We start from the raw sequence: 23,942 nt of genomic DNA, 5'->3' as shown, positions 1-23,942 counted from the left end.
TGTTTAGTGTTCTCCTTTAGTGTTTAGTGTTCTCCTTTCATGTTTAGTGTTCTCCTTTAGTGTTTAGTGTTCTCCTTTAGTGTTTAGTGTTCTCCTTTAGTGTTTAGTGTTCTCCTTTAGTGTTTAGTGTTCTCCTTTCATGTTTAGTGTTCTCCTTTCATGTTTAGTGTTTCAATGTTTAGTGTTTCTCTTTTCTCCTTTAGTGTTTAGTGTTCTCCTTTAATGTTTAGTGTTTCAATGTTTAGTGTTTCTCCTTTCTCCTTTAGTGTTTAGTGTTCTCCTTTAGTGTTTAGTGTTCTCCTTTCATGTTTAGTGTTCTCCTTTAGTGTTTAGTGTTCTCCTTTAGTGTTTAGTGTTCTCCTTTAGTGTTTAGTGTTCTCCTTTAGTGTTTAGTGTTCTCCTTTAGTGTTTAGTGTTCTCCTTTAGTGTTTAGTGTTCTCCTTTAGTGTTTAGTGTTCTCCTTTAGTGTTTAGTGTTCTTCTTTCATGTTTAGTGTTTCAATGTTTAGTGTTTCTCCTTTCTCCTTTAGTGTTTAGTGTTCTCCTTTAGTGTTTAGTGTTCTCCTTTAGTGTTTAGTGTTCTCCTTTCATGTTTAGTGTTTCAATGTTTAGTGTTTCTCCTTTCTCCTTTAGTGTTTAGTGTTCTCCTTTAATGTTTAGTGTTTCAATGTTTAGTGTTCCTCCTTTCTCTTGTTGTGTTTACTGTTCTCCTTTAGTGCTTAGTGTTTAGTTCTCCTTTGGTGCTTAGTGTTTAGTTTTCCTTTAGTGTTAAGTGTTTTACACCCTCACTCCTTTAGTTAATTTTTTTTATATTATTTTAAGTTTTGCCAGAAATGTTTTGCATAATTGTTGCTTCATTAATATGTGTAACGCCCGTCCCTACAATTGTACACTACTCTTATGTTTTTGTTTGTACATTCTTTTGACATATATTATTAAATATGACCGAAAAAGTAAGATTATTAATTCTAACACGAATTTTCTCAATGTTTCTTATATTTTTCTTCACTGTTGATGGTAACTGAAAAATCAATTCTCCAAAATTCATTTTTATTTCTAGTCTAGACTATGACTTTTTCGGTCATATTTAATAATATATGTCTACAGGAAAGACTGCTACCAAAATATACTAACATTCTTTTAAATAAACATTATCTTTATCATTATTATTATTATTATTTGCCCCCAATTCATGGTAGCAAACTGTGATGTCCCAAGTAACAAAATAATTATGTATTGTTTACCTAACTTAACCTAACTGAACCTAACTTAACATTACCAGTGCTTAGGATATCACAGTCTGTTATTATAAATTGTAGATAAAACATTCAATACTGTACAAAGAAATGAATATTGAAATAGGAGTGCACTGTCAAAGGCGCCAAACAATTGTGATCCAGAACTTTGTACCTGATAATTAATATAGTTGGCTTCAATCTCAACTCACAATTAGGGATCCAGGATTCAATTCCCAGGCTGGACGAGAAATGGTTGGGCATTTTTCCTTTCATCTAATACCTTTGTTCACCTAGCCATAAATAGGTACCAATTGTTCAAGGGGAAAGTCAATAGTTTAACTTAGTGGGGACTACAATACAAGCCTAAAGTAAGAAAGAATAATTACCTAAGTGTAGTTACAGAATTAAAGCTACGCTCAAGGTGTTCCATCTTCCCAGTACTCTTTGTCGTATAACTCTTTGAAACTACTGACAGTTTTGACCTCCATCACCATCTCACTTTGCTCGTTCCAACCATCTACCACTGTTTGCAAAAGAAAACTTTCTAATATTTTTTGGCACCTTTGTTTCCTTAGTTGGAATCTGTGTCCTCTTGTTCATGAAGCTGATGGTTTCAGGCATTCCTCTTTGTCCATTTGGTTGATTCAGGTTAGTACAGTACAGTATTTTGTAAGTGGTGATTATATCACCTCTTTTTTTTCTATCTTCTAGTTTTGGCATGTTTAACGCCTCTAGTTTCTCCTCGTAACTCTTGACTTTCAATTATAGAAGCCATTTTGTAGAATGCCATTGTATCTTTTCCAGTTTATTTACATGCTTCTTGAGATTTGGGCACCATACAACTGCTGCATATTACAATTTTGGTATCACAAAAGTCATGAACAATTTAGTAAAACAGTTTAAAAAGTCATGAACAGTTTAGTAAAACAGTTTAAAAAAGTCATGAACAGTTTCTTTAGTATTTCACCATCTATACTATATAATTAAAAGCAAGTTTGAAGTTGCAAAGCGACACAGGCTCCGCTCACAATGATCATTATGTGTTTCTCTGGCGACAACTTACTCTCCAAAACCACCCCCTAGGGTCTCGTTCTTAATTAGAGTTCTGTAATTCCTTTCCATATAATTTGCAAGTTGTGTGTGGTCTATTTTCTCTGATTCCACATTCCATAACATGGCATTTATTCTCATTAAATTCCATTTGCCACTTGACGCTCCAAGCGCTTATTTTAACTAGATCAATTTGAAGTGCATTACAATCGTCTGCGTCTCCTATCTTTCTCTGTATCTTAGCATCATTCACAAACATATTCAAATAATTTTGTATTCCTTCTGATAGATCATTTATGTAGATGATGAACATTAATTGTGCAAGAACTGAACCTTGTGGTACTCCACCAGTAACACTCCTCCAGTCAGATACATTGTCTCTGATTACTGCCCTCATCTGTCTGTCAGTTACAGTTCATGGTGTCCCATCTTCCCAGCACTCTTTGTCATATAAAGCTTTGAAATTATTGACAGTTTTAGCCTCCATCACCTTCTCACCTAACTTGTTTCAACCATCTACCACTCTGGTATCAAAAGTAATTTCTTCTGCATGTTTATTTAGTTACTTTAAATCTATGACTTTGAAGTTCCTTGAAGAATCTATGTTCTTGAAGTTCCAGGTCTCAGGAATTCTTCACTATCAATTTCATCAATTTCCATTACTATTTTGTATGCAGTGACCATATCACCTCTTTTTCTCCTATCATCTAGTTTGGTATATTTAATTTAATGCCTTTAATCTCTTCTCGTAGCTCTTGTCCTTCAGTTCTGGGAGTTGCATGTCTTTGCACCTTTTCAAGTTTGTTGAGGTAAGGTAAGGTAATTATCAAAAGAAGGCACCAAACCGGGAAGGCTATGTAGCACCATCAAAGTGCGAAATAATCAGAGGGCGCTAAATATCACCAAGAATGCCAATACGATAACAAAAACGCATAAGGCGAACGATATCAAAAGTATCCGATTCACCTAGAATTCTATCGAGGAACAAGTGACCGCAAGGGACGGTCGGAAAGCAAGACACACGCTCGTCCTGGAAGTCAGGACATTCAACAAGGATATGCACAACTGTAAGAGGGACAACGCAATTTGGGTTAAGCGAGTATGACCATCCCGCAGCTGTGCCAAAGCAGTTTCCCACCGCCGGTTACGGTGGCAGGAGGAAGGCCACGGGGACACACTACGTTTGTCTCTAGAGTACTCAGCTTGTTACCAACCACAGAGGACCAACAACCCTGCCAACGGGCAAGAATGGAAGAATGAATAACAGGATAAAAGTCGGAATAAGGAACACCTTTACGGGAGTTGGGACAAGAACGGATAGCTTCCTTAGCGGCAGCATCCGCATGCTCATTGAAAGAAACACCAATATGGCTGGGAACCCAGCAAAACTCTACTGATTTAAATTTACTAGAAATTAGAAACAGCCAATGTTGAATCTCGATGACCACCGGATGGACAGGATTAAAGGACCCTACAGCCATGAGGGCACTACGAGAGTCAACTACAACCACAAAGGAGGAATGAGAATGAGAAAGCAAGAGATGAAGAGCATAGAGAATAGCATAAAGTTCTGCCGTAAAGACGCTAGCCTCCGAAGGGAGGCGACACATATATGTACGGTCAGGAAAAACAACAGAGTAGCCCACACCGTCCGCAGACTTAGACCCATCGGTGAAGATGGAAAGAGAGTGGGAGTGCGAAGAAAAGTGCTCAAGGAAGAGGCTTTTCAGAATTGCAGGAGGGGTAAAGGCTTTAGGCATACAAGTCAAGGACGTACAAAACTTGGGAAGGGGGGACTCTCCACAGAGGTAAGGAAGGAACAATACAAGGAGAAACATTAGAAATATGAACAGAAAGAGAATCCTGTAAGCGAGATAACCGGACAGAAAGTGGGAGACAATGAAAACGAACAGGAACCACAGGAGGAGGAAAAGTCAATACACGACAGAGGCGAGAGGAAGGATGTTAGAAGGACCGTGCAAGATAGCGAAGACAGTAGCGATCATGGTGGTCCTGAAGAGAGAGAAAGCCAGTGTCAACATACAAACTAAGGGCGGGAGTCGAACGAAAAGCACCAGAGCTGAGACGCAACCCAGTATGGTGCAAAGCATCAAGACGGCGAAGAGTAGAAGGAGAAGCAGAAGAGTATGCAGGGCAACCATAATCGAGTTTAGACAGGACGAGAGAGGAGTGCAAATAGAGGAGCGTGCGCCTATCCGCTCCCCAAGAAGTATGGGACAAAACCTTAAGGAGGTTAAGGGCCTTAGAGCATTCAACTCGGAGGTAAGAGATATGGGCTGACCAAGACAAACGAGTGTCAAAGACTAACCCCAAAAGCTTTGTGGAATCCCTGTACACAATGGGAGGACCATAAAGCGTCAAAGAGGGACGAAGAACGACATGCTTCCGAGTAAAAGTCATAGCACAAGTCTTAGACGTAGAGAACTTGAAGCCATGATCAGTGGCCCAAGACGACACGGCATCAATCGCAAGTTGAAGCCACCGTTGAAGGAGAGGCGAATCATCACCCTGACAGCAAAGGGTAAGATCATCAACATAGAGAGCGGAGAAGACGCCTGAAGGAAGAGAGGACAGAAGACCATTGAGGGCAACTAGAAAAAGAGTAGTGCTCAGAACACTACCCTGGGGTACACCCTCATACTGCTGAAAAGGGGCAGAGAGACCAGTACCAAGCCGCACACGAAAGGAACGACGAGAGAGGAAGCTCCGGAGGAAGAGAGAGAGGTTCCCACGAAGGCCAAAAGAATGAAGTTGAGACACAATATGATACCGCCAGGTAGTGTCGTAAGCCTTTTCCAGGTCAAAAAGGACGGCAACAACGGAGGTCTTCGCAGCAAAAGCAGTACGAATATAGACCTCCAAGTTCACCAGGACATCTGTTGTGCTGCGGCACTTGTGAAAACCAAATTGAGAAGGGGAGAGGTGGTGATAGTGTTCTAAGAACCACATCAAACGAACGTTGACCATACATTCAAAGAGCTTGCAGACACAATTCGTGAGGGCAATAGGGCGGAAGTCCTTGGGGGATGACCCGAGAGGCCCTGGTTTCCGAACAGGGAGGACAACAGCATCGAGCCAGTCTTCAGGGACTGACGACGACTCCCAGACCCGATTGTAAAGACTCAGTAAATACCGAGATGTGCACGGAGGGAGATGGTGAAGCATTTCATAATGAATGCCATCGGAGCCCGCTGCCGTAGAACCACAAAGGGCTAGGGCAGATTGAAGTTCAGAGAGAGGGTAGGGATCATTATAGGGAAGGTGAAGATAAGTACAGAAATTTAAAGGACGAGATTCAAGGAGAGGCTTACGAAGAAGGAAGGATTCAGGAGATGAGAACCAGAACTAACAGAGGAGAAATGGGAACCCAGTTCGGTCGCAACCTGCAACGGGTCCGCCACAAGAGCACCATGGAGGTGAAGGACCGGTGAGACATCGGGAACGAACTTACTCGCAATCTTGCGGATACGCTTCCAGACCAGCAGAAGAGGCGTTTCGGATGTAACGGTGGAGACATAAGACGCCCAGCAAGCACGTTTAGCCGCACGGATGGTCCTACAGGCCACCGCACTCGCCTTCCGAGACAAAAGAAAAGACTCAACTGTCTGCCGGCGGCGATGTCTCTTCCAGGCTGCACGCTTACAGCGGACAGCCCAAGCACAGTCCAAACTCCACCAGGGAATGCACTTCCGAGTTCCACGAGAGGAAGAGTGAGGAATAGAGTGAAGGGCATGAATAGAGACAGTGTCATGAAAAAGGAGGGCGCAAGGGAGAGGTAAAACGGAGAGGTCGGAAATAGTAGCACAGAAAGTAAAGAGGTGCCAGTCAGCCTCGGCAAACTGCCACCTAGGGAAGGAGAGAGGAGGGCGAAAGGAGAAAAAAGTGACAAGGATAGGAAAATGGTCACTGCCATGGAGGTCATCAAGGACTCGCCACCCGAAATCTAAGGAAAGGGATGACGAGCACAGAGAAAGATCGAGACAAGAAAGGGAGCGAGTCCGAGAGTCCAAATGAGTGGGCTCACCAAAATTAAGAAGGGACAGGGAAGAAGAGAGGATGAAAGGTTCAAGGAGGCGACCCCGGGTGCTTGTCAGCACATCACCCCAAAGGGCATGACGACAATTGAAATCACCCAGCAGGAGCACAGGCTCCGGCAAGGAGTCTAGGAGGTGTTTAAGATCGGGAAGAGAAAGTGGGACAGTGGGGGGGAGATAAATGGAACAAATCGTGTACCATCTACGCACAAAGACATGAGCGGCAGAACAGTGGAGAGGCGAGGAAACAAGTAAGGAGACAAAGGGAACATCGGAACGAATCAAGAGAGCAGAAGAATTATGGGGTACTGAAACGGTAGAACTTAACCCGGGTCCAGTGGTTAGAGCCGGGCCCGGCGCCTAGAGTCCCGCGTCGGCCTCTGACCCAAGTGCTTCTGTTTTCAATCTCGTCCAAATCGGACAGAGGGTACCGAAATGGCGAAACTTAACCCAAGTTTGAGAGAGAAAAGAATAGCCACGGAAGCGACCAGGACGAGAACCAAGCATCGGCTCCTGGAGACAGACACAAAGGGGCGAAAACTGTGAAATGAGAAGTTGGAGGTCAAGGAAATTGGCGTAAAATCCACGGATGTTCCACTGAAGAAAAGACATCAGAAAAGTGAGAGAAGAGAGCAACAGAGAGCAAAGAAGAAACAAAGGTGAAGAAGGAACACAGCACGCTAAAAAAGCACAGAGTCAGGATCAGGGTCAGCGAAGTCAGGGTTAGGGGGCATGGGTAAACTGAGTAAAGAAGGAGGGCAAGAAGCAGGAGGACGGACCAGAGGTGGACGAGCGGGGTCTGGAGAAGGAAGGGGAGGAGGGGGGGTTGAAAGAGGGGAGCGCACCTCAGCAAGGGCAGTAACCGAGATGGAACCGGGGGCTAAAGAAACCCCCACAGTAGGAACAGGGGGCACCACCACCGAAGCGGGAGGGGAAGGAACGATAGAATCAGAGGTAGGGGGTGAATAAGAAAGCGAAGCTTTCTTACCGACAGGGGAGGAGGAAGGGGAGGAGCCAGGTTTCCGCTTCTTACTCAAAGATACAGGCATCCCAGCAGCAACGTACTGGGCAACAGACTCCAGTGTCTCGATAGGAGAAGAAGAGCGAGAGCGAACAACACAACCATCAGGAGAGCGATGGACGTCGGCCTACACAGTCAGGCGGCATGGAGAGCCAAGAGACGGAGGAGAAGGACGGGAAGGAGGACTAGAAGGAGAGAAAATAGAAGACAAAGGAGACGTGACAGACTGGGTAGAAAGAAGGGGAGCCCTAGACAGAGAACCAGGAGGGGGACCCTTCGGGACAGAACGGAGGGAAACAGGGGAGGTGGTGGTGGGCGTGTCCGGGTCTAAGTCTCGGAAACGGTTGTGAGACTGAGGAAGGCGGGAAGGACGAGGAGAGGAAGAGCGCACCATGCGAGCATAGGAGACACCGGTGAAAGAGGGGAGACGATGAACTTGGCGCCGAGCCTCAGGAAAAGACAAACGGTCCCGGTGCTTCAAGTTGAGGACAGCCGCCTCAAGTTTGTAACGAATGCACGCACGGGAGAAGGTAGGGTGGGCCTCACCGCAATTGAGGCAGCGGGCCTGGGGAGAAGTGCACTCCAACTTAGAGTGACCCTCGCTTCCACACAGGGGACAGAGAGAGACAGGACTAGAGCATTTGAGGGTACCATGCCCAAACTTCCAGCACTTACTGCAGAGCCGAGGAGATGGAATATACTCCTGAACGGAGCACCTGGCACCAGCAAGAATGACAGAGGATGGAAGGGTCCTACCATCAAAGGTAACCTTCACAACCCGAAGAGGTAGACGGCGATGACCACGAGGGGGACGAGTAAATGTATCTACCTGGAGGACAGAATGACCCTGGGCCTCGAGGATATGCTTGATATTCTCGTGGCAGTCCTTGAGATCCCTAACACCGGTCGCAACATGGTGCGGGAGGAGAACAGTGCCCACACTGGCATTCAACCGAGCGTTCTTAGAGACTCGAACAGGGGTTTCGCCAAGGCAGGTTAAGGCGGCCAAGCGAGTGGCAGCATCCTGAGGAGCAGCAGCAACGACACGGGTACCAAGACGAGTGGGGTTGAAGGTGACAGAGGCATCCATGGAATCGACAAGATGCCTATGAAGGGAAAAATCGTCAGGAGGAGTTGAGTCCAAAGGATGGAGGTCAAAGTACTTAGTCCATGTAGCAGGACCAAACAAAGCATGGAACGAAGTAGGATGGGAAGGGAGCATACGAGAGCGGCCGTGGCGGGTACAGCGATGAGAACCCGTAGAGAGACGGGTCGAAAGGTGCAGTAGTCGCAAGAAGAGATGGAGCCGTGCAAGGGGACGAGACGGTCACCACAGCAGGCTTGGGGCTCGACCCAACCACAGAAAAGGGAGGGGAGCAGGGAGGAAGAGTCCGGTCTGGGCCTAAACCGGGCTCTGTAGCGGAGGCTACAGATCCCGGTCTTCCAGGACGGTCCGGCTCAGGGGCCTGGTCGCCCACCCCATGAGCCTGGTTAGGAGTAGTCAAGTCGTCATCCATATAGCAAACCAATATACAAGGGATGGGACCCGGAACCAAGGGATACCACCTACCAGGGCAGCCAGGGAGGCCGAGCGCGGGCCAGTGCAGGGTGTGTCGACCCCAGCAGTGTTCCCCCTTTTCAACAGGGGAGTCCTACTACTTCGTTCATTCTCCCACACACTGGTGCTAAGACCCCAGTCCCCCTATTGCCCCAGCCTGGACACCCAACCATCCACTCAGGGCGGCCCCTCACAGGCGACCCCTCCAGCGGGTGGTCCAATGGCTCACAAGGCCCCTACATGGTGCCCTTCAGCACGTACACCACCCAAAGACGGGGCAGGAGAGGGGGCACAGGCAACCCACACCTGTCCCAGGGAGGTGTACATGAACCCCTCACCACGGCAAGGAGGCACCACGGAGGGGGTTTGTTGAGGTGCTTCTTAAGATATGGGCACCATACAACTGCTGCATATTCCAGCTTTGGTCTAACAAAAGTTGTGAACAATTTCTTAAGTATTTCACCATCCATGTATTTAAAAGCAATTCTGAAGTTAGAAGGTGTAGCATAGGCTCCTCGCACAAAGTTCTTTGTGTGGTCCTCAGGTGATAGTTTTCCATCTAGAACCACACCTAAATCTCTTTCTTATCAGAATTCTTTAAAGATTTCTCACATAATTTATATGTTGTGCTACACATAAGGGGCATAACCGGCAATCCCCTCACAGTGTTCAAGAGAGAACTGGATAAGCACCTCCAAACGATACCTGATCAACCAGGCTGTGACTCATACGTCAGGCTGCGAGCAGCCGCGTCCAACAGCCTGGTTGATCAGTCCAGCAACCAGGAGGCCTGGTCGACGACCGGGCCGCGGGGACGCTAAAAGCACCTCAAGGTAACCTCAAGGTAAGGTTGTGTGGGGTCTATGTTCTCCTTTTCTACATTCCATAACATGGCATTTATATACATTCAATTCTGTTTGTCAAGTGGTGCTCCATACACTTATTTTGTCCAGGTCTTCTTGAAGGGCATGACAATCATCTAAGTTTCTTTTCTTCCCTATTATCTTAGCATCAGCAGCAAACATGTTCCAATAATTCTCTATTCCATCGGGTAGATCATTTATGTAAACAATGAATGTTACTGGTGCGCGAACTTAACCCTGTGGTACTCACTTGTGATATTTCTCCAGTCCGATACATTGCCTCTGATTACTGCCCTCATTTTTCTGTCAGAAAATTTTTCATCTATGTTAGAAGCCTACCTGTCACTCCTCCAATATGTTTCAGTTTTCCGAACAACCTCTTATGTGGAATTTTGTTTAAAGCCTTTTTAGGTCCAGATAGATGCAGTCAACCCAACCATCTATTTCCTGTAAAATTTCTGTGGCTCGTTCATAGAAACCGAGAAAATTCGTCACACAGAATCTTCCAGATTGAAAATCATAATGTCTGTCATTTTGCCCTTTTTTCTCCAGATGTTTTACCCATTTAGTTTTAATTATTTTTTCCAATATTTTGACAATTACACTTGTGAATGATACAGGTCTATAATTGAGGGGTGGAGGGTCTTCCCTGCTGCCACTTTTGTAGATTAGAGCAATGCTTGCCTTTATAGATTAAAGAAAGATTATAGCAATCTTTCTTTGTTTCAAATGTGTTCCATTTGTTTTGTATTTTTCATTTACGTTTCAATAATGGAGCAGCCTATTCGACAAACACTGAACGAACCTTTATGGCATTTGTCCGTTTTTCAAATTGTTTCAACCGCTTTTTTATTTTTATTTTTTTTTTATTTTTAAGAAACATAGAGCAGCCTACCTGCCGACCACCGAACAAACCTTTTTGACATTTGTTCTGTTTTGCAAATTTTTAATTTTTTTTTATTTTCATTTTTTTTTATTTAAAAACATGGAGCAGCCTACCTGCCGACCACCGAATGAATCTTTTTGACATTTGTTGTATTTCAAAACATTTCATTTCTTTTTTCTAAAAAAAGTCAATGCTTTGCAACATCTCAGCAATCACCCCTCTATATCCCAGCATCATTAGCATCTTTAAACAAAAACAGCATAATTTATTTGCATCGTCGGAGGTGTCCGAGAATGTGCAAGAAGCAGCGCGACCCCACCATGTGGTGTCGTCGTTATTCAAACGAGCGGTCGCCATACGAGACGAATTGTCGGCGATCGGGCCGGTCGTTACCCAAAATGTTCGCCATTTGAGGAGATCGTTATTCGAGGTATCACTGTATACGATTTGACATAAAATAATTTAACATAAGTTTTTAAAACTTGCACAAACACTTTTCAATTTTTCTTTGTAATAATCAACTAGGCAAATTCTCCAACTTTATCTAAATGATCACAGCGTAGCTTGAAAACAAGCAAATCAAAATTAATTTTAAATTTGAATATTGAAAACTTCAGATTTTCAATTCAGAATTAAAAATATGAACTATCACCAATTGTTCATTTAATGTTATTATTCTCTCAGAATAGCATATGATCTTCATTTCCATCAAATTAGAATATAGGTTTTCAGTATAGTTTACTGTAAAAAAATCAGTGTTGAATGTAATGAAATGCCATTTTCTGGGTGAGTCCCGGAGGCTCCCCGGAGCTATCCCAGGCTGATATGCTAATGTCAGACTTTGGCATCAGTCATGTGTATGGAGTTCTTAGGCCTACCGGGGACCACGGCCAGAACCGGGCCCCCTCAGAGAGGCAAGGGGAGCAATGGCCTATAGAAGCCCCTGTGTGGTTGGAAGCATTCTATGTCTGCCATCGACCGGAACAGGCACCCAGAAAGGTAAGCGCCTCAAAACAAACCCCTATTCTGGTTAAAATTGCTACCAAAAACCGAACTAGTGGATAGAACTCCCCAACCGAAAACAAGCAAACTAGTGTGACGTCACACACAGCCGCGCCGCTGTCTGCGCAGCTCCCCCCTCCCCGGGAGGGGGAAGGGGGAGCCCCAGACCCCCCGCGCCGGCTACCCACACCTCAGTTCTTGAGGCTGGATGTCAAAAACGTGAAAAACCGCCGACCGGAGGGAGGGAGGGATGCCGGGGAGCCTCCGGGACTAACCCAGAAAATGGCATTTCATTACATTCAACGCTGGATTTCTGGGGGGAGCCCCGTCGGCTCCCCGGAGCTAACTACCCACAGACAGAAAAAAGAGGGACTTACCCGGGAGGCGGTCGTCACTCACTCCTCGACTCGAAGCCGAGACAACTGGCTGCAACCACCGACCCAAAGCAACACAGGCCCGACGAGGCCCAGGGACATTCACAAGGTAACGAGCAGCCAGGACCCTGTTCGACCGCCAAAATCCCCGCGCCCGAATATCAGACCAAGACATATTCCCAAAGACGGCAGCAAGAGCCGCGAACTTACGAACGTCATGGGCACGGGGATAGACTGCAGGCTGGCTGGACTTAATAACCCTGCGGACGACCTGAGAGACCCGAACCCGCGAACAGGGAAGAAGGGAAACCGGATCAACCCACAGCGCGTCCCCGGACACAGAAGCTGTGGCGCGCAAATAACGGCGAAGCGCCGCAACCGGACACAAACCATGATGCACCCCCGGCCTGACCAACCAAGCATCAACCACCCATGGACCCCTCCGGAACGCAGCAGTCTCATTCTTTGCCAGAAAAGAAGGAGACGGCTGCAAACGAACAAAACAATCACCACGACCAAAAGAGCAGAAACCCCTGCGCCGGAGGAGAGCATGAAGCTCCCCTACCCGACCCCCAGAGGCCAAAGCCAACAAGAAAAGTGCCTTGGAAAAACAATCCTGGACCGAAGGGGTCACAACGAAACAAGGAGATGAAAGGAAAGCGAGCACTCTGTCCAAAGACCAGGACGGCTCAGGCGACGCATGAGCAGGCCGGAGGTGAAACAATGCACGAGACAGCTTGCGAAACGGCGCAGACGTAACATCGATACCGAAAGTAAGCTGAAGCGGCTCCGCCAGCGCCGCACGATACGAAGCGACAGTGTTAGGCATAAGATGACGGTCCTGAAACAACCACGAGAGGAAGGACAAGACCACCCGAACAGACAAGGAACTAACACGACGAAGACGCAAAAAGAAACGGAAGGACCGCCAGGAAACTTCATACTGCCGCCGAGAAGAAGCCCTCAGGTGGGACACCAACAAGGAGGCCACCTGATCACCATAGAGATGATGATAGACTCGAGTCAAAAAAACCATACGCGAAGACTCGAGGAGAAGATCGAACCAGCCACGTGACGTACCGGCCCGATCTGCTGAAAGAGGCGGAGCCGTGGGAAAACCCTCGGGTTCGGACACCGAGCAACCAGCGCCGGAAACCAAGGCTGGGCCGGCCACCAAGGGGCCAGAAGGACAACTCTCCCCTGGTAAGTCTCTAAGCGAATCAGGACCTGGAGCAACAGCCGAACCGGGAGAAAGAGGTACAGGAACCCCCACCTCGACCAGTCTAGCCAAAAGGCATCGACCCCGACGGCCTCGCGATCGGGGAAGGGCGCCGCATAAACGGGAAGACGCCGCGACCACGCCGACGCGAAGAGGTCCACTTCGGGGCGCCCGAATGTCTGGCAAAGCCAACGGAAGGACTCGTCGTCGACCGTCCACTCTGTGGAGAGGGGAACGAAGCGAGACAGGGCGTCGGCCAAGACGTTGGACACGCCCCGTACGTGAACCGCCAGGAGAGCCAAACCCCGAGAACTCAGCAGACGAGTCACCCGAAGCGACCAACCCCAAAGAGACAAGGATCGCATCGAACCCCCGTGGGTCAGGCAATGAACCACCGGAGAGCAGTCCGAATGGAGCCGAATCGTCGATCCGCGGGCCACCCGAATCCTCCCCAGAGCAAACCACACTGCCGCGAACTCTCGCACCATGCTGTGAGCTCGACGGAAGAACGGATCCCAACGCCCCTGGCCGGCCTGGTGAGAACTGGTCAAAAAACCCCAGCCGAGAGATGACGCATCCGTGTACACATCGAGCGAGGGCTCGGGTAGGCGCCAAGGCACTGAACCCCGAAAAACCCGAAGAGGAAGCCGGTGACGCATCAACCGACGCAAGGCCTCCGGGGGTCGAACTCTGCAATTGCGAGAGAGGTGGAAGGGGGAACCCCGAAGGAACCAGAACAGCCGTCGAAGCCAAACCCGACCCGGCGGGTAGACCACCATCGCGAAGTTCAGGCTCCCGTACAGCCCCTCGAGCAACCGCCGGGTGACCCGAGGGCCCCCCAGAAACAGACGAAGGCGGGACCGCAGCCGCAGGAGAGACTCCGGAGGGAGAGACAAGGAGGCGGTTCGAGAGTCCCAAACGAGACCCACCCAAGTCCGAACCTGAGAGGGAACCAGATGGGACTTCCTCCAGTTCACCAAGAACCCGAACTCGGCGAGCTGGGAAAGAACCAAATCCCTGGCTAGCAAGCAAGCTGACTGGCTGGGAGCCCAAACCAGCCAGTCGTCGAGGTAGGCCAACACCCGAACACCTAGGAGACGCAAACGAGCCACCACAACCCGTGTAAGGCGCGTGAACACGCGAGGTGCCAGGTTCAACCCGAACGGGAGACAACGAAAGCGGTAACTCAGACGCCCCACAACAAAACCGAGCCAGTCCCTGAACTGCGGATGAATCAGGACATGCCAATAAGCGTCCCGGAGGTCCAGGGACACCATCCAAGCTCCCGGCTCCAAGAGGAGCTGAACCTGAGACAGCGTAGTCATCCGAAAGGAGGGGCAATGAACCCAGGGGTTCAGACGGGACAAGTCCAGAATGAACCGCAGGACCGCGCAGTCCCGTTTCGGAACCGGAAACAGACGGGAAACCCATCTGAGGGACGACACCCAAGCGTACCCACTCTAAGACAGAGCGCAGGGGAAGAAACCTGCCCTGCCAGCCCCGACCCCCCAAAGGGGGGAGGGGCCACCCAACGCCACCGCAGGCCGCGAGACACGACCCGAAAGGCCCACGAATCGTGGGACCAGGCGCGGGCGAACAGCGCAAGCCGCCCCCCCATCGCCCCGTCAAGGGGGCAAACCGCGAAAGGGCCGGCGACCCTTACGAGACCCAGAACCCCGCACAGCGCGAACACCGCGCCGACCAGACGAGGGAGGGTCCGCAGGAGGAGCCAACCCCAAACCTAACACCAGAGGCCTACCACGACGAGAGGAACCCCGAGCCCTGGCACGACCTTTCCGGGAAGACCCACCCCGGGACCCCCGGAAAACCAACAAGTCCGACATCGGACGACAAGCCGCCGACGCAGCCTGAATAAACTGCGCCACGGCCGACTCCCCAAACAGGAGAGGACAAAAAGGTGAAGAACGCCTAAGAGCCAGAGCCCAAGCAGATTCCACGGAGGAACCCAGCACCGCCTGCCGACACGCGAGACGGGAAGCATAGAACAGGGAAACCGCATCCCGCAAAATCGGCGTGAACAGCTTCAACAAGGTAGCCGACGAACGCGCAGCCGAGGACAAGGTGCCGGACCCCAGGACGGACCCAAGCGTCCCCACATCCTACACGAGCCAATCCGAAGACAGCTCCAGGAGGGAAAAGAACCGCAAGGCCGAACACAAAAGGCCCCGGGCGCGCAAGTCCTCCGCCACGAGCGCCGCCGAAAGGGAGGGAACCTGCACATGGAGCTGAATAACGCCCACATCGCGGGGAAGGGCAGGGGCAAACAAGCACTCATTCAGGTACTCAAGTTCACCCCCCAGGAAAACCTGAAGCACCGTGGAAGCTTCCCGCCACTCCAGCGTGCGGGAACGACAGAAGGAATGCCAGGAATCCAGACCAAACAAGGGGCAGTCTGCTAGCCAGGACGACTCCGGAACCTCGTAACGGAGCCAGAAAGGGAACAAAGTCCCAAACCTGAACGTGGACGGATCCATTTCCGAGGCATAATCCGGGTCACGCAGGAGGTAAGCTGCAAAGGCCGCTCGCACCACACCAGGTTGGATGCGATAAGCCGAAAACCTCCGGAAGGACGGAACCGACGTACCCGGGGGAACACGGAACCGAACCCGGGGAGGGGCCGACACCAAATCCAACTCGTACGCAGAGGGGGGAAAAGAAAACCCCACTCCTTGTAACAATAAGCCCCGCTCAGTGCGAAGAAAAACCCAGGCGGGGTCCAGCGGGGCCCAAGGCCCCCAAGTCAGCCCCTCCCCAGCCTCGAGGTCCGTCACCACAGGACCCGAGGCCGAGTCCTCTCCCCAAGCCCCGACCCCACAAGACAAGGACGGAGCAGCCGGAAAAGCTGGAGGAAGGGGGGCCCACTGGTCAGACCCTGAAGCTTCGGCCGGGAGACAAGACTCGAATGCCTCTGCCGCCCCCCCGGAAGGGGCAACCCCCGAAGCTGCCCGAGTCTCGAGATCAAGTAACCCCTGCTCCGACCCCGAAACCCTCAGACGTTTCGGGGCCGGAAGCAGGGGCGGGGGACCAGAACGAACAGAAGGGGAAGGACGAGGAGGTGCGGACTGAACCAGGATCGAAGCGACCCCCACCCCCAAGTCCGGGTCTCGAAAAGCAAAGCGGGGCAGCCCCGGGGCATCCGGAGAAGCAACCAACCGAGCGCGTTGTAACAGACGAAACCTAGACTGCAACGCACGTGCCGCCCGTACCCGAATAGAATCATCAGAGGATTGGGTAAATTGAGTCACAAGCAAGCAGCAACACTCACAGGACTCAGGGTCGAAAGTATCACCGACCCAACAGGCAGCGTGGCAGAGGCAAAAACAATGAGGGTCACCCTGAGACAAGGGGACCGAGCAACCCTCAAACTCGCACACAGCGAGTGGGGACTCCGGGGTCACATCCATCGGACCCACGCGCCCCCTAGGGGATTCCCAGGGTCCTGAGCGTTTACTTTAAGAGGACTCGCGCTCAGGTAGTCCCAGGCAGGGTGCTGCAAACCGGCGCCCAAAACTACCAAGCAAACTTCTAAAGCTGAATCCCAGGGACGTGTACACTCACGGGGACCTAGCAGGGGGCGCCACCGAGGAGAACAGTGGAAGGGCAAAAACAAACTGAATAAAATGACAGAACCCCCCACCAGGCAAAAACAAAAAGAAAAACAAAACCCCGCAAGAGGACAGCGAACCCCAAGGAACAGAGCCGGCCGCGATGTCGGGAAATACAAGCTGAGCAGCACCCTGCGCCCCTACCAGTGCAAACTGCCTCTTACCTGCCGGTAACAAGGGAGAACAGAACACCCAAGAGCCCAACAGGCGGCCGAAAAAACTGAAAGGTAAAACGGACCAGCAGAGGCAGACCCCGAGGAGCCTGTGGAAGGTGGCCCCAAGCCCCAAGGGCAGTACTTACAGGGCACCTAGGGAAGGCAGCCCTAGGCGCATGCAGCCCAAGTACTGAAGATAACTCCTGGCTCTCGCACCCACAAAACTAACACCACACGCAAAGCACAGTGCAGTAGCGACACCGGAGCCAGAGCACACGACCATCGCCTATAGCATCAGCCTCAAGAACTGAGGTGTGGGTAGCCGGCGCGGGGGGTCTGGGGCTCCCCCTTCCCCCTCCCGGGGAGGGGGGAGCTGCACAGACAGCGGCGCGGCAGTGTGTGACGTCACACTAGTTTGCTTGTTTTCGGTTGGGGAGTTCTATCCACTAGTTCGGTTTTAGGTAGCAATTTTAACCAGAATAGGGGTTTGTTTTGGGGCGCTTACCTTTCTGGGTGCCTGTTCCGGTCGATGGCAGACATAGAATGCTTCCAACTACACGGGGGCTTCTATAGGCCATTGCTCCCCTTGCCTCTCTGAGGGGGCCCGGTTCTGGCCGTGGTCCCCGGTAGGCCTAAGAACTCCATACACATGACTGATGCCAAAGTCTGACATTAGCATATCAGCCTGGGATAGCTCCGGGGAGCCGACGGGGCTCCCCCCAGAAAAAATATTTTTGGGACATTGATGAAAGTAACATATATTAACATTGGACAATGTATTTATTTGATATATAACAAAATAGAGCATAACATAGTTACTCATTATTATTTATGTTATTATGTATTACTCAGCAATGATATAAAGGCACTAACTGCATATCCACTTTGTGGACATTTCTTTCTACTATTCTTCTTCTTTGATCGTCGGACAGGTGCTTGCATCTCTTTATTACTGCATTATCCTTCAGTTCCAATTATTAGGAGCTGTTCTCCTTATTAACAAAACGTTCTTATATTTTAAACATTCGTCTAAAATAAATTTCTGAGAATATTTTGCTGAAAGTTTCACAACACTGAAGCCAATAAGTTGGAAATTTGTTTAACATTTTTAAGTTATTTTTACATAATTCAAATATTTTTCGCTACCAGGCCCCCCAATATGCGCGATAATATGCGCAGTCAATGGGTTAATGTGTTGATACATGAATGTTTCCAGGATGAGGTTCACAAATCTACAGGTCCTAAAGTCCTCTGTTCTAGCTTCATATGCCTCCCAGTCTATGGATTTCAAGTTGAAGTCACCCACTACTAACAGTCATGATCTATCTTTATCCGCTCTTGCTATAATCTGTCTCAGTATTGTTATAAGACCCTCTCGTTTATTATCCAGCTCCTCCTTTGTCCATGTGTTGCATGACAGTGGACTATATGCATTTATGATTACTAGCTTATCATCCTGATTGCAGATCTCCAGTGTAATCATGTCAACTTCTCGTGAATTGTCAATCATTATTTTGTTTATATTTAGATATTCCTTCACCAGCACAGCAACGCCACTGCCTTTCTTAATTTTTGTGTCCCATCCCCAAACGTATTAGCCCCTTGGGAATATAGCCTCTTTTAAAATATCTTCAAGTTTCGTCTCCATGAATGCAACAATGTCTGGCGTTTGCAGCTGTATTACATCACTTTACACCAGTATCCTTGATCTCACTCCGTCTGTGTTGGTGTTTAAAATTTTCAGGAACGTGTTCCCTCTTTCCTTATTCTTCACTCCCCCTTTCTCTAGTAATTTTTATTGGTTTGACTTTTTGTATCATTTCACTGGCTTGATTGCCCCCATCAACTTGTAAAAAAAAAAAATTCTTTATTCCTGCTCTCATTTAGATGATTTGCCTCTACAAGATTCAGTTTCAGCTTCTCTCTGCCTTCTTTTGAAAGAGCTCCTCTTAATGACCATAATTTCTCTTCCTCATCACTTTGTAATTTCCTAACATTCCTTAGTACAGTACTTCTTTCATCTGTTTAGCACCATTTAGGGTGATCCTTAAGGGTCGATCTTTCCCTTTTTTGTACCTGCCAATTCTACTGTAGTCGCAGGCATTCTCTTTGGTTGTAAGACCTTCTACTAGTCCAACAATTTTAACTATTACTTTCGCTTCTTCTACTGCTCTTTCTGACCTAGATATTATCTCCTTTTTTTTGCAACCAAAAATTAATAGGAAACTTCAATCGACTGTGTTTTGCACCAATTTCAGATTTGATGCCAGTTTCTTTCTGACTTCCAGACTAATGTTTGTTTTATCCTGGTTGCTGCAGTGTTTGACTTCCTTTAAAGCTGCTTCTATTTTTTTCCTTCTCCCTGGCCACTTGTACATAGGTGAGTTGCATATCCTTCTTGCACTGTTCTATTGCCTGTGTAACCTCCTCCATCTATTTTTCCTGTTGGATTTCCTTACCTAACCTACTGAAGGTATTTATGTTTAGATTTGCTTTAACTTCTTCAAAAACTATTTTCAATAGTTTATTTTCCTCTTCCATGGCTTTGCATTTAGCTTCCCATTGATTCTTGTCCTTGCATAATTCTTTCACTAGCCCTTCAAGATCTAATACTTTGCTGCTCAAGTGGTCATTACTTTCTCTCAATTTACTGATTATTTCTACATGATAGTTCACAATAATGTGTAATTTTGCCAACTTATTGTGTAGACTGCTTATATTATTGCCTTCCTTATTGAATCTACCAAAATCCAGCTGTTTTGTTTTTCTTCTTGCTGATGGCCATCTTGAATTTTGTCGTCTGCGCTGTTTACACTATGGCAACTTTTTTTATCCAATTATTTCACTTTTCCCTTGCATATTTGTTTTATCTCACCTATTTTTCAAGTACACTACACCATTATGTTTATTGGGACACCACTCACAGTCATCAACCTGTTCTACAATACTTAGGATTTTGAAATATCTTGGAGCTCCTCTGATGCAGGTGTTGACTCTGGCTGTAACCCCTTCCCAAATTAATGTTGGTATGAATGTTTGTGTGCCTTCATCGTATATTTTGCAAAATTTGGCATACATCTCATTTACTTTCTTGCCTAGCAACAAGTCTGTCCAATTAAACACATTAAAGAATTTCTAAGTTCCCCATAGTGTCTACTCTTGAAATTGAGTTTATCAACTGTTGTGTGTGTTTGTGTAATTACCTAAGTGCAGCTACAGGATGAGAGCTATGCTCGTTGTGTCCTGTCTTCCCAGTACTTTGCTGAATAACGCTTTGAAACTACTAACGGTTTTGGCCTCCACCACCTTCTCACTTAGCTTGTTCCAACCATCTACCACTCTGCAAGAGAAAACTTTTTAATATTTTTCGGCACCTTTGTTTCCTTAGCATGAATCTGTGTCCTCTTGTTCGTGAAGTTGCTGGTTTCAGGAATTCCTGTATGTCAGTTTGGTCGATTCCTGTTAGAATTTTGTGAGTGGTGATCATATCACCTTTTTTTCTTCAATCTTCTAGTTTTGGCATGTTTAGCGCCTCTAGTCTCTCCTCGTAACTCTTGTTTTTCTGTTCCTGAAGCTATTTTGTAGAATGCAGTTGCAACTTTTCCAGTTTATTTATGTGCTTCTTGAGATTTGGGCCCCACACAACTGCTGCATATACTAATTTTTATGTAATTACCTAAGTGTAGTTACAGGATGAGAGTTCCGCTTGTGTTGTCCCATCTTCCCAGTACTCTGTCGTATAGTACTTTGAAACTACTGTACTGACATGAGTAAGTGTGCATGATAGTATGCATGCATATGTGCGTGCATGTGTGTGTGTCTATGTGTCTGTGTTTAATGATAATTATATGAACATGTTTGCTTATGATGCTAAGATATTACAGAAACTTAGATGATTCTTATGACCTTCAAGAAGACCTGGACAAAATAAGTGTATGGATAAAAACTTGGCAAATGGAATTTAATGTGAATAAATGCCACATTATGAAATGTGAAACAGGAGAAAATAGACCCCACACAACATACAAATTATGCAAAAAAGCTTTAAAAAAATTGTGATAAGAGAGAGGCCCGAAAGATTTCTGCCCAAAACACTATGAGTACTGTATAAGTGGCTTTGCAAGAAAGTAAAAATACCAATACAGTATTAAGCAATCTCATAAACCATTGTACCTTCTTATAAAAAAATAATAACAATCATAATAATAATAATAATAATAATTAATTAAATAACAATGTAGGGCAGATTCTAGATAGACGACCGTTACCTAAGGACCACATATAGAACATTGTTTGAGGAGCCTATGCTACTCTTTCCAAATGAGTAACTTTATGTAGATTGAGTAGCATCCATGCTTTAAATGCATGGATTGCAAAATACTAAAGAAATTTTGGGCACCTAAACTGGAAAAGGTGCAAAGGCATGCTACAAAATGGCTTCCGGAATTGAAAAACAAGGGTTACAGAGAGAGGCTAGAGGGGTTAAATATGTCTAAGCTTGAAAAATATTGAAGAAAAAGAGCTGATATGATCACCACTTACACAATACTAACAGGAATCAACCAGATTGACAAAGAGGAATTCCTGAAACCAGCAACTTCCCGAACAAGAAAACACAGATTCATGCTAAAGGAAACAAAGATGCGGAAAAAATATAAAAAAGTTTTTTGTTTTTTGTAAACAGAGTGGTAGACAGTTATATCAAGTTAAGTGAGGTGGAGTGGGCCATAAACGTCAGTAGCTTCAAAGCATTACATGCCACCTCACCTACACCACCTCTTATCCTGTAACTATACTTAGGTAATTACACAGAGGCTTCCCGTCTTTAACAATGGGAATTCTAAAACGATAACACGTAATGGTATTACATATTTACATCAATTCAACATGCTTAAAAAATTCAAAATAATTTATTTTCAAGAGAAATTTTTAACCACTTTAAGAGAAAACAAACTACTGCCTAATTAACATCATGTAACCTACCTTACCCTCAAATTGTCAACCCATGTCTTGATATTTTCAAACAATACTGTTTGAATAAGTTGTATAATTGCCGATTTCTGCCACGTTCCCCCCCCCCCCATTTTTTCTTTTTCTGCACAATTTATACTTTAATCTCAATTAGTATTAAGCTTTAGTCTAAGTGGATTTTTTTCCCCACACCTTGCCTGATACGCTGTGCGTATTAGTGGCTTTAGGTATTATATTACTAGCTATCAATAAATCCAACATTATGTTTGTAACTCATCTCCTATGTATGTACTTTTACCTGAATAAACATTTTGATTTTGTTTTGATTTGATTTTAAGTAATAAAGAATTCAATAGTTTGTTAGCACACCAGAAGTTTGAAAACTTAAAAAATTTCATGTGCTTTAAGACCTGTTCAAGATTGTTCAGCAAGTGGTCTAAGTAATTTAAAGCCAGTGAACTAAGAGAAAGAACAATGATTGTCGAGTTGCTGAAGGGAATTTTTCCCTTTAGCAACTGTATAAATTCAAATAAACTTCATGCCAAGGTTTTCATGCCTACTTTAAATTACCCCTTTCTAAGATGTGACCTACTGAGAAGTATGCCCAGGCACATCATGAAGAAGAAGATTGGTGAAAGAAAGGGCTCACGTGTAATGAGGTACATTGAAAGTTTAATAATAACATTAATTTGTGATGCCCTAATACTTATTATTCATAGATATTCAATGTATGTACAGTAAAGTAATACACAATATATTAAATTAAATACTGAGGCATATTCATTTTTATATGCTCCCATTTAATAAAATATATATTATATAACCTTAATGAAACATGAGTTTTTCCTGATATAGTGGTTTATGTCCTCGACTCACAACAGAGGGACCAGGGGGTTCAATCCCTCAGGCAAGACAACAGTCGAACACGTTTCCTTTCACCCAATGCCACTGTTCCCCTAACAATGATACAGGTAACCAGGAGTTAGACAACTGTTGTGGGCTGCAGCCTGAAAAATGTTAGTAGTTAGTTTAGGGTGACCTCCATAAGCTTAGTACAGACTTCCTGTCCAAGACATAAATTATATGTACTGCAACACTTCTCCAGCAATCTCATCTTGCTGATTCTCCAACAATCAACATTGCTAAGGATTGCCTTAACATGCTAAACATACACTCACTCCACACATTCTTATATGCTATCTACATGTACAAAAACCTTGTTCCTAAATGCTATTCTTGATCTGAAACTTTTCCTTGATAGGTGTAATAAAACCCATATTTAGCAATAATAATCACACCAGAAATAAATATCTCTTTGTTATCCCCTGAATCAGGCTAAATCTGTGCAAACACTTCATGCAAATAAAAGGGCCCAGTCTTTGAAACTCTCTCCCTGATGAATTAAATATTGTCCAACCTATACCTTGTTCAAAAATAAAACCAAAAAGTCGGTCCGTCTAATTACCGCAAGCTACCACAAGCTACACAAGCTTCACAAAGCTTCCTGGCAATACGTTAGTAATGAATAAATATGATATATTTACTCATTATAATGTTGGTGCTGAATGTACAACACGAAAAAACATAATTTTAATCTGAAAAAGTATCTTTTTATAAAGAAATTAGACGAAAATAAAGAGCTGGTGACACCAAATCAGGTCAACGATCCAAGTGTTGGTTAGGTTAGGTTAGGTTTAGTTTGGTTAGGTTAGGTTAGGTTAGGTTAGGTTAGGTTGGGTTAGGTTAGGTTAGGTTAAGTTAGGTTAGGTTAGGTTAGGTCAGCCTAACCTAACATATCATATTTATTCATTACTAACGTATTGCCAGGAAGCTTTGTGAAGCTTGTGTAGCTTGTGGTAGCTTGCCGTAATTAGACGGACCCCCAAAAAGTACCTGATTATATCCTCATAGTTTCCTACCTTGTA

General features: G+C 46.3%; 1 protein-coding gene across 1 annotated transcript in view; it reads right to left on the bottom strand.

Annotated features, from left to right (window-relative positions):
- Positions 1-23,942, bottom strand: part of LOC123754085 (metallo-beta-lactamase domain-containing protein 1) — a gene marked incomplete at its 5' end in the record, with an annotated part of 110,516 nt that overhangs the window by 85,958 nt on the left and 616 nt on the right.

Source organism: Procambarus clarkii, chromosome 6 (genome assembly GCF_040958095.1).
Source record: "Procambarus clarkii isolate CNS0578487 chromosome 6, FALCON_Pclarkii_2.0, whole genome shotgun sequence".
Classification (NCBI taxonomy): Eukaryota; Metazoa; Arthropoda; class Malacostraca; order Decapoda; family Cambaridae; genus Procambarus; species Procambarus clarkii.
This window is presented reverse-complemented; position numbering and strand designations above follow the sequence as displayed.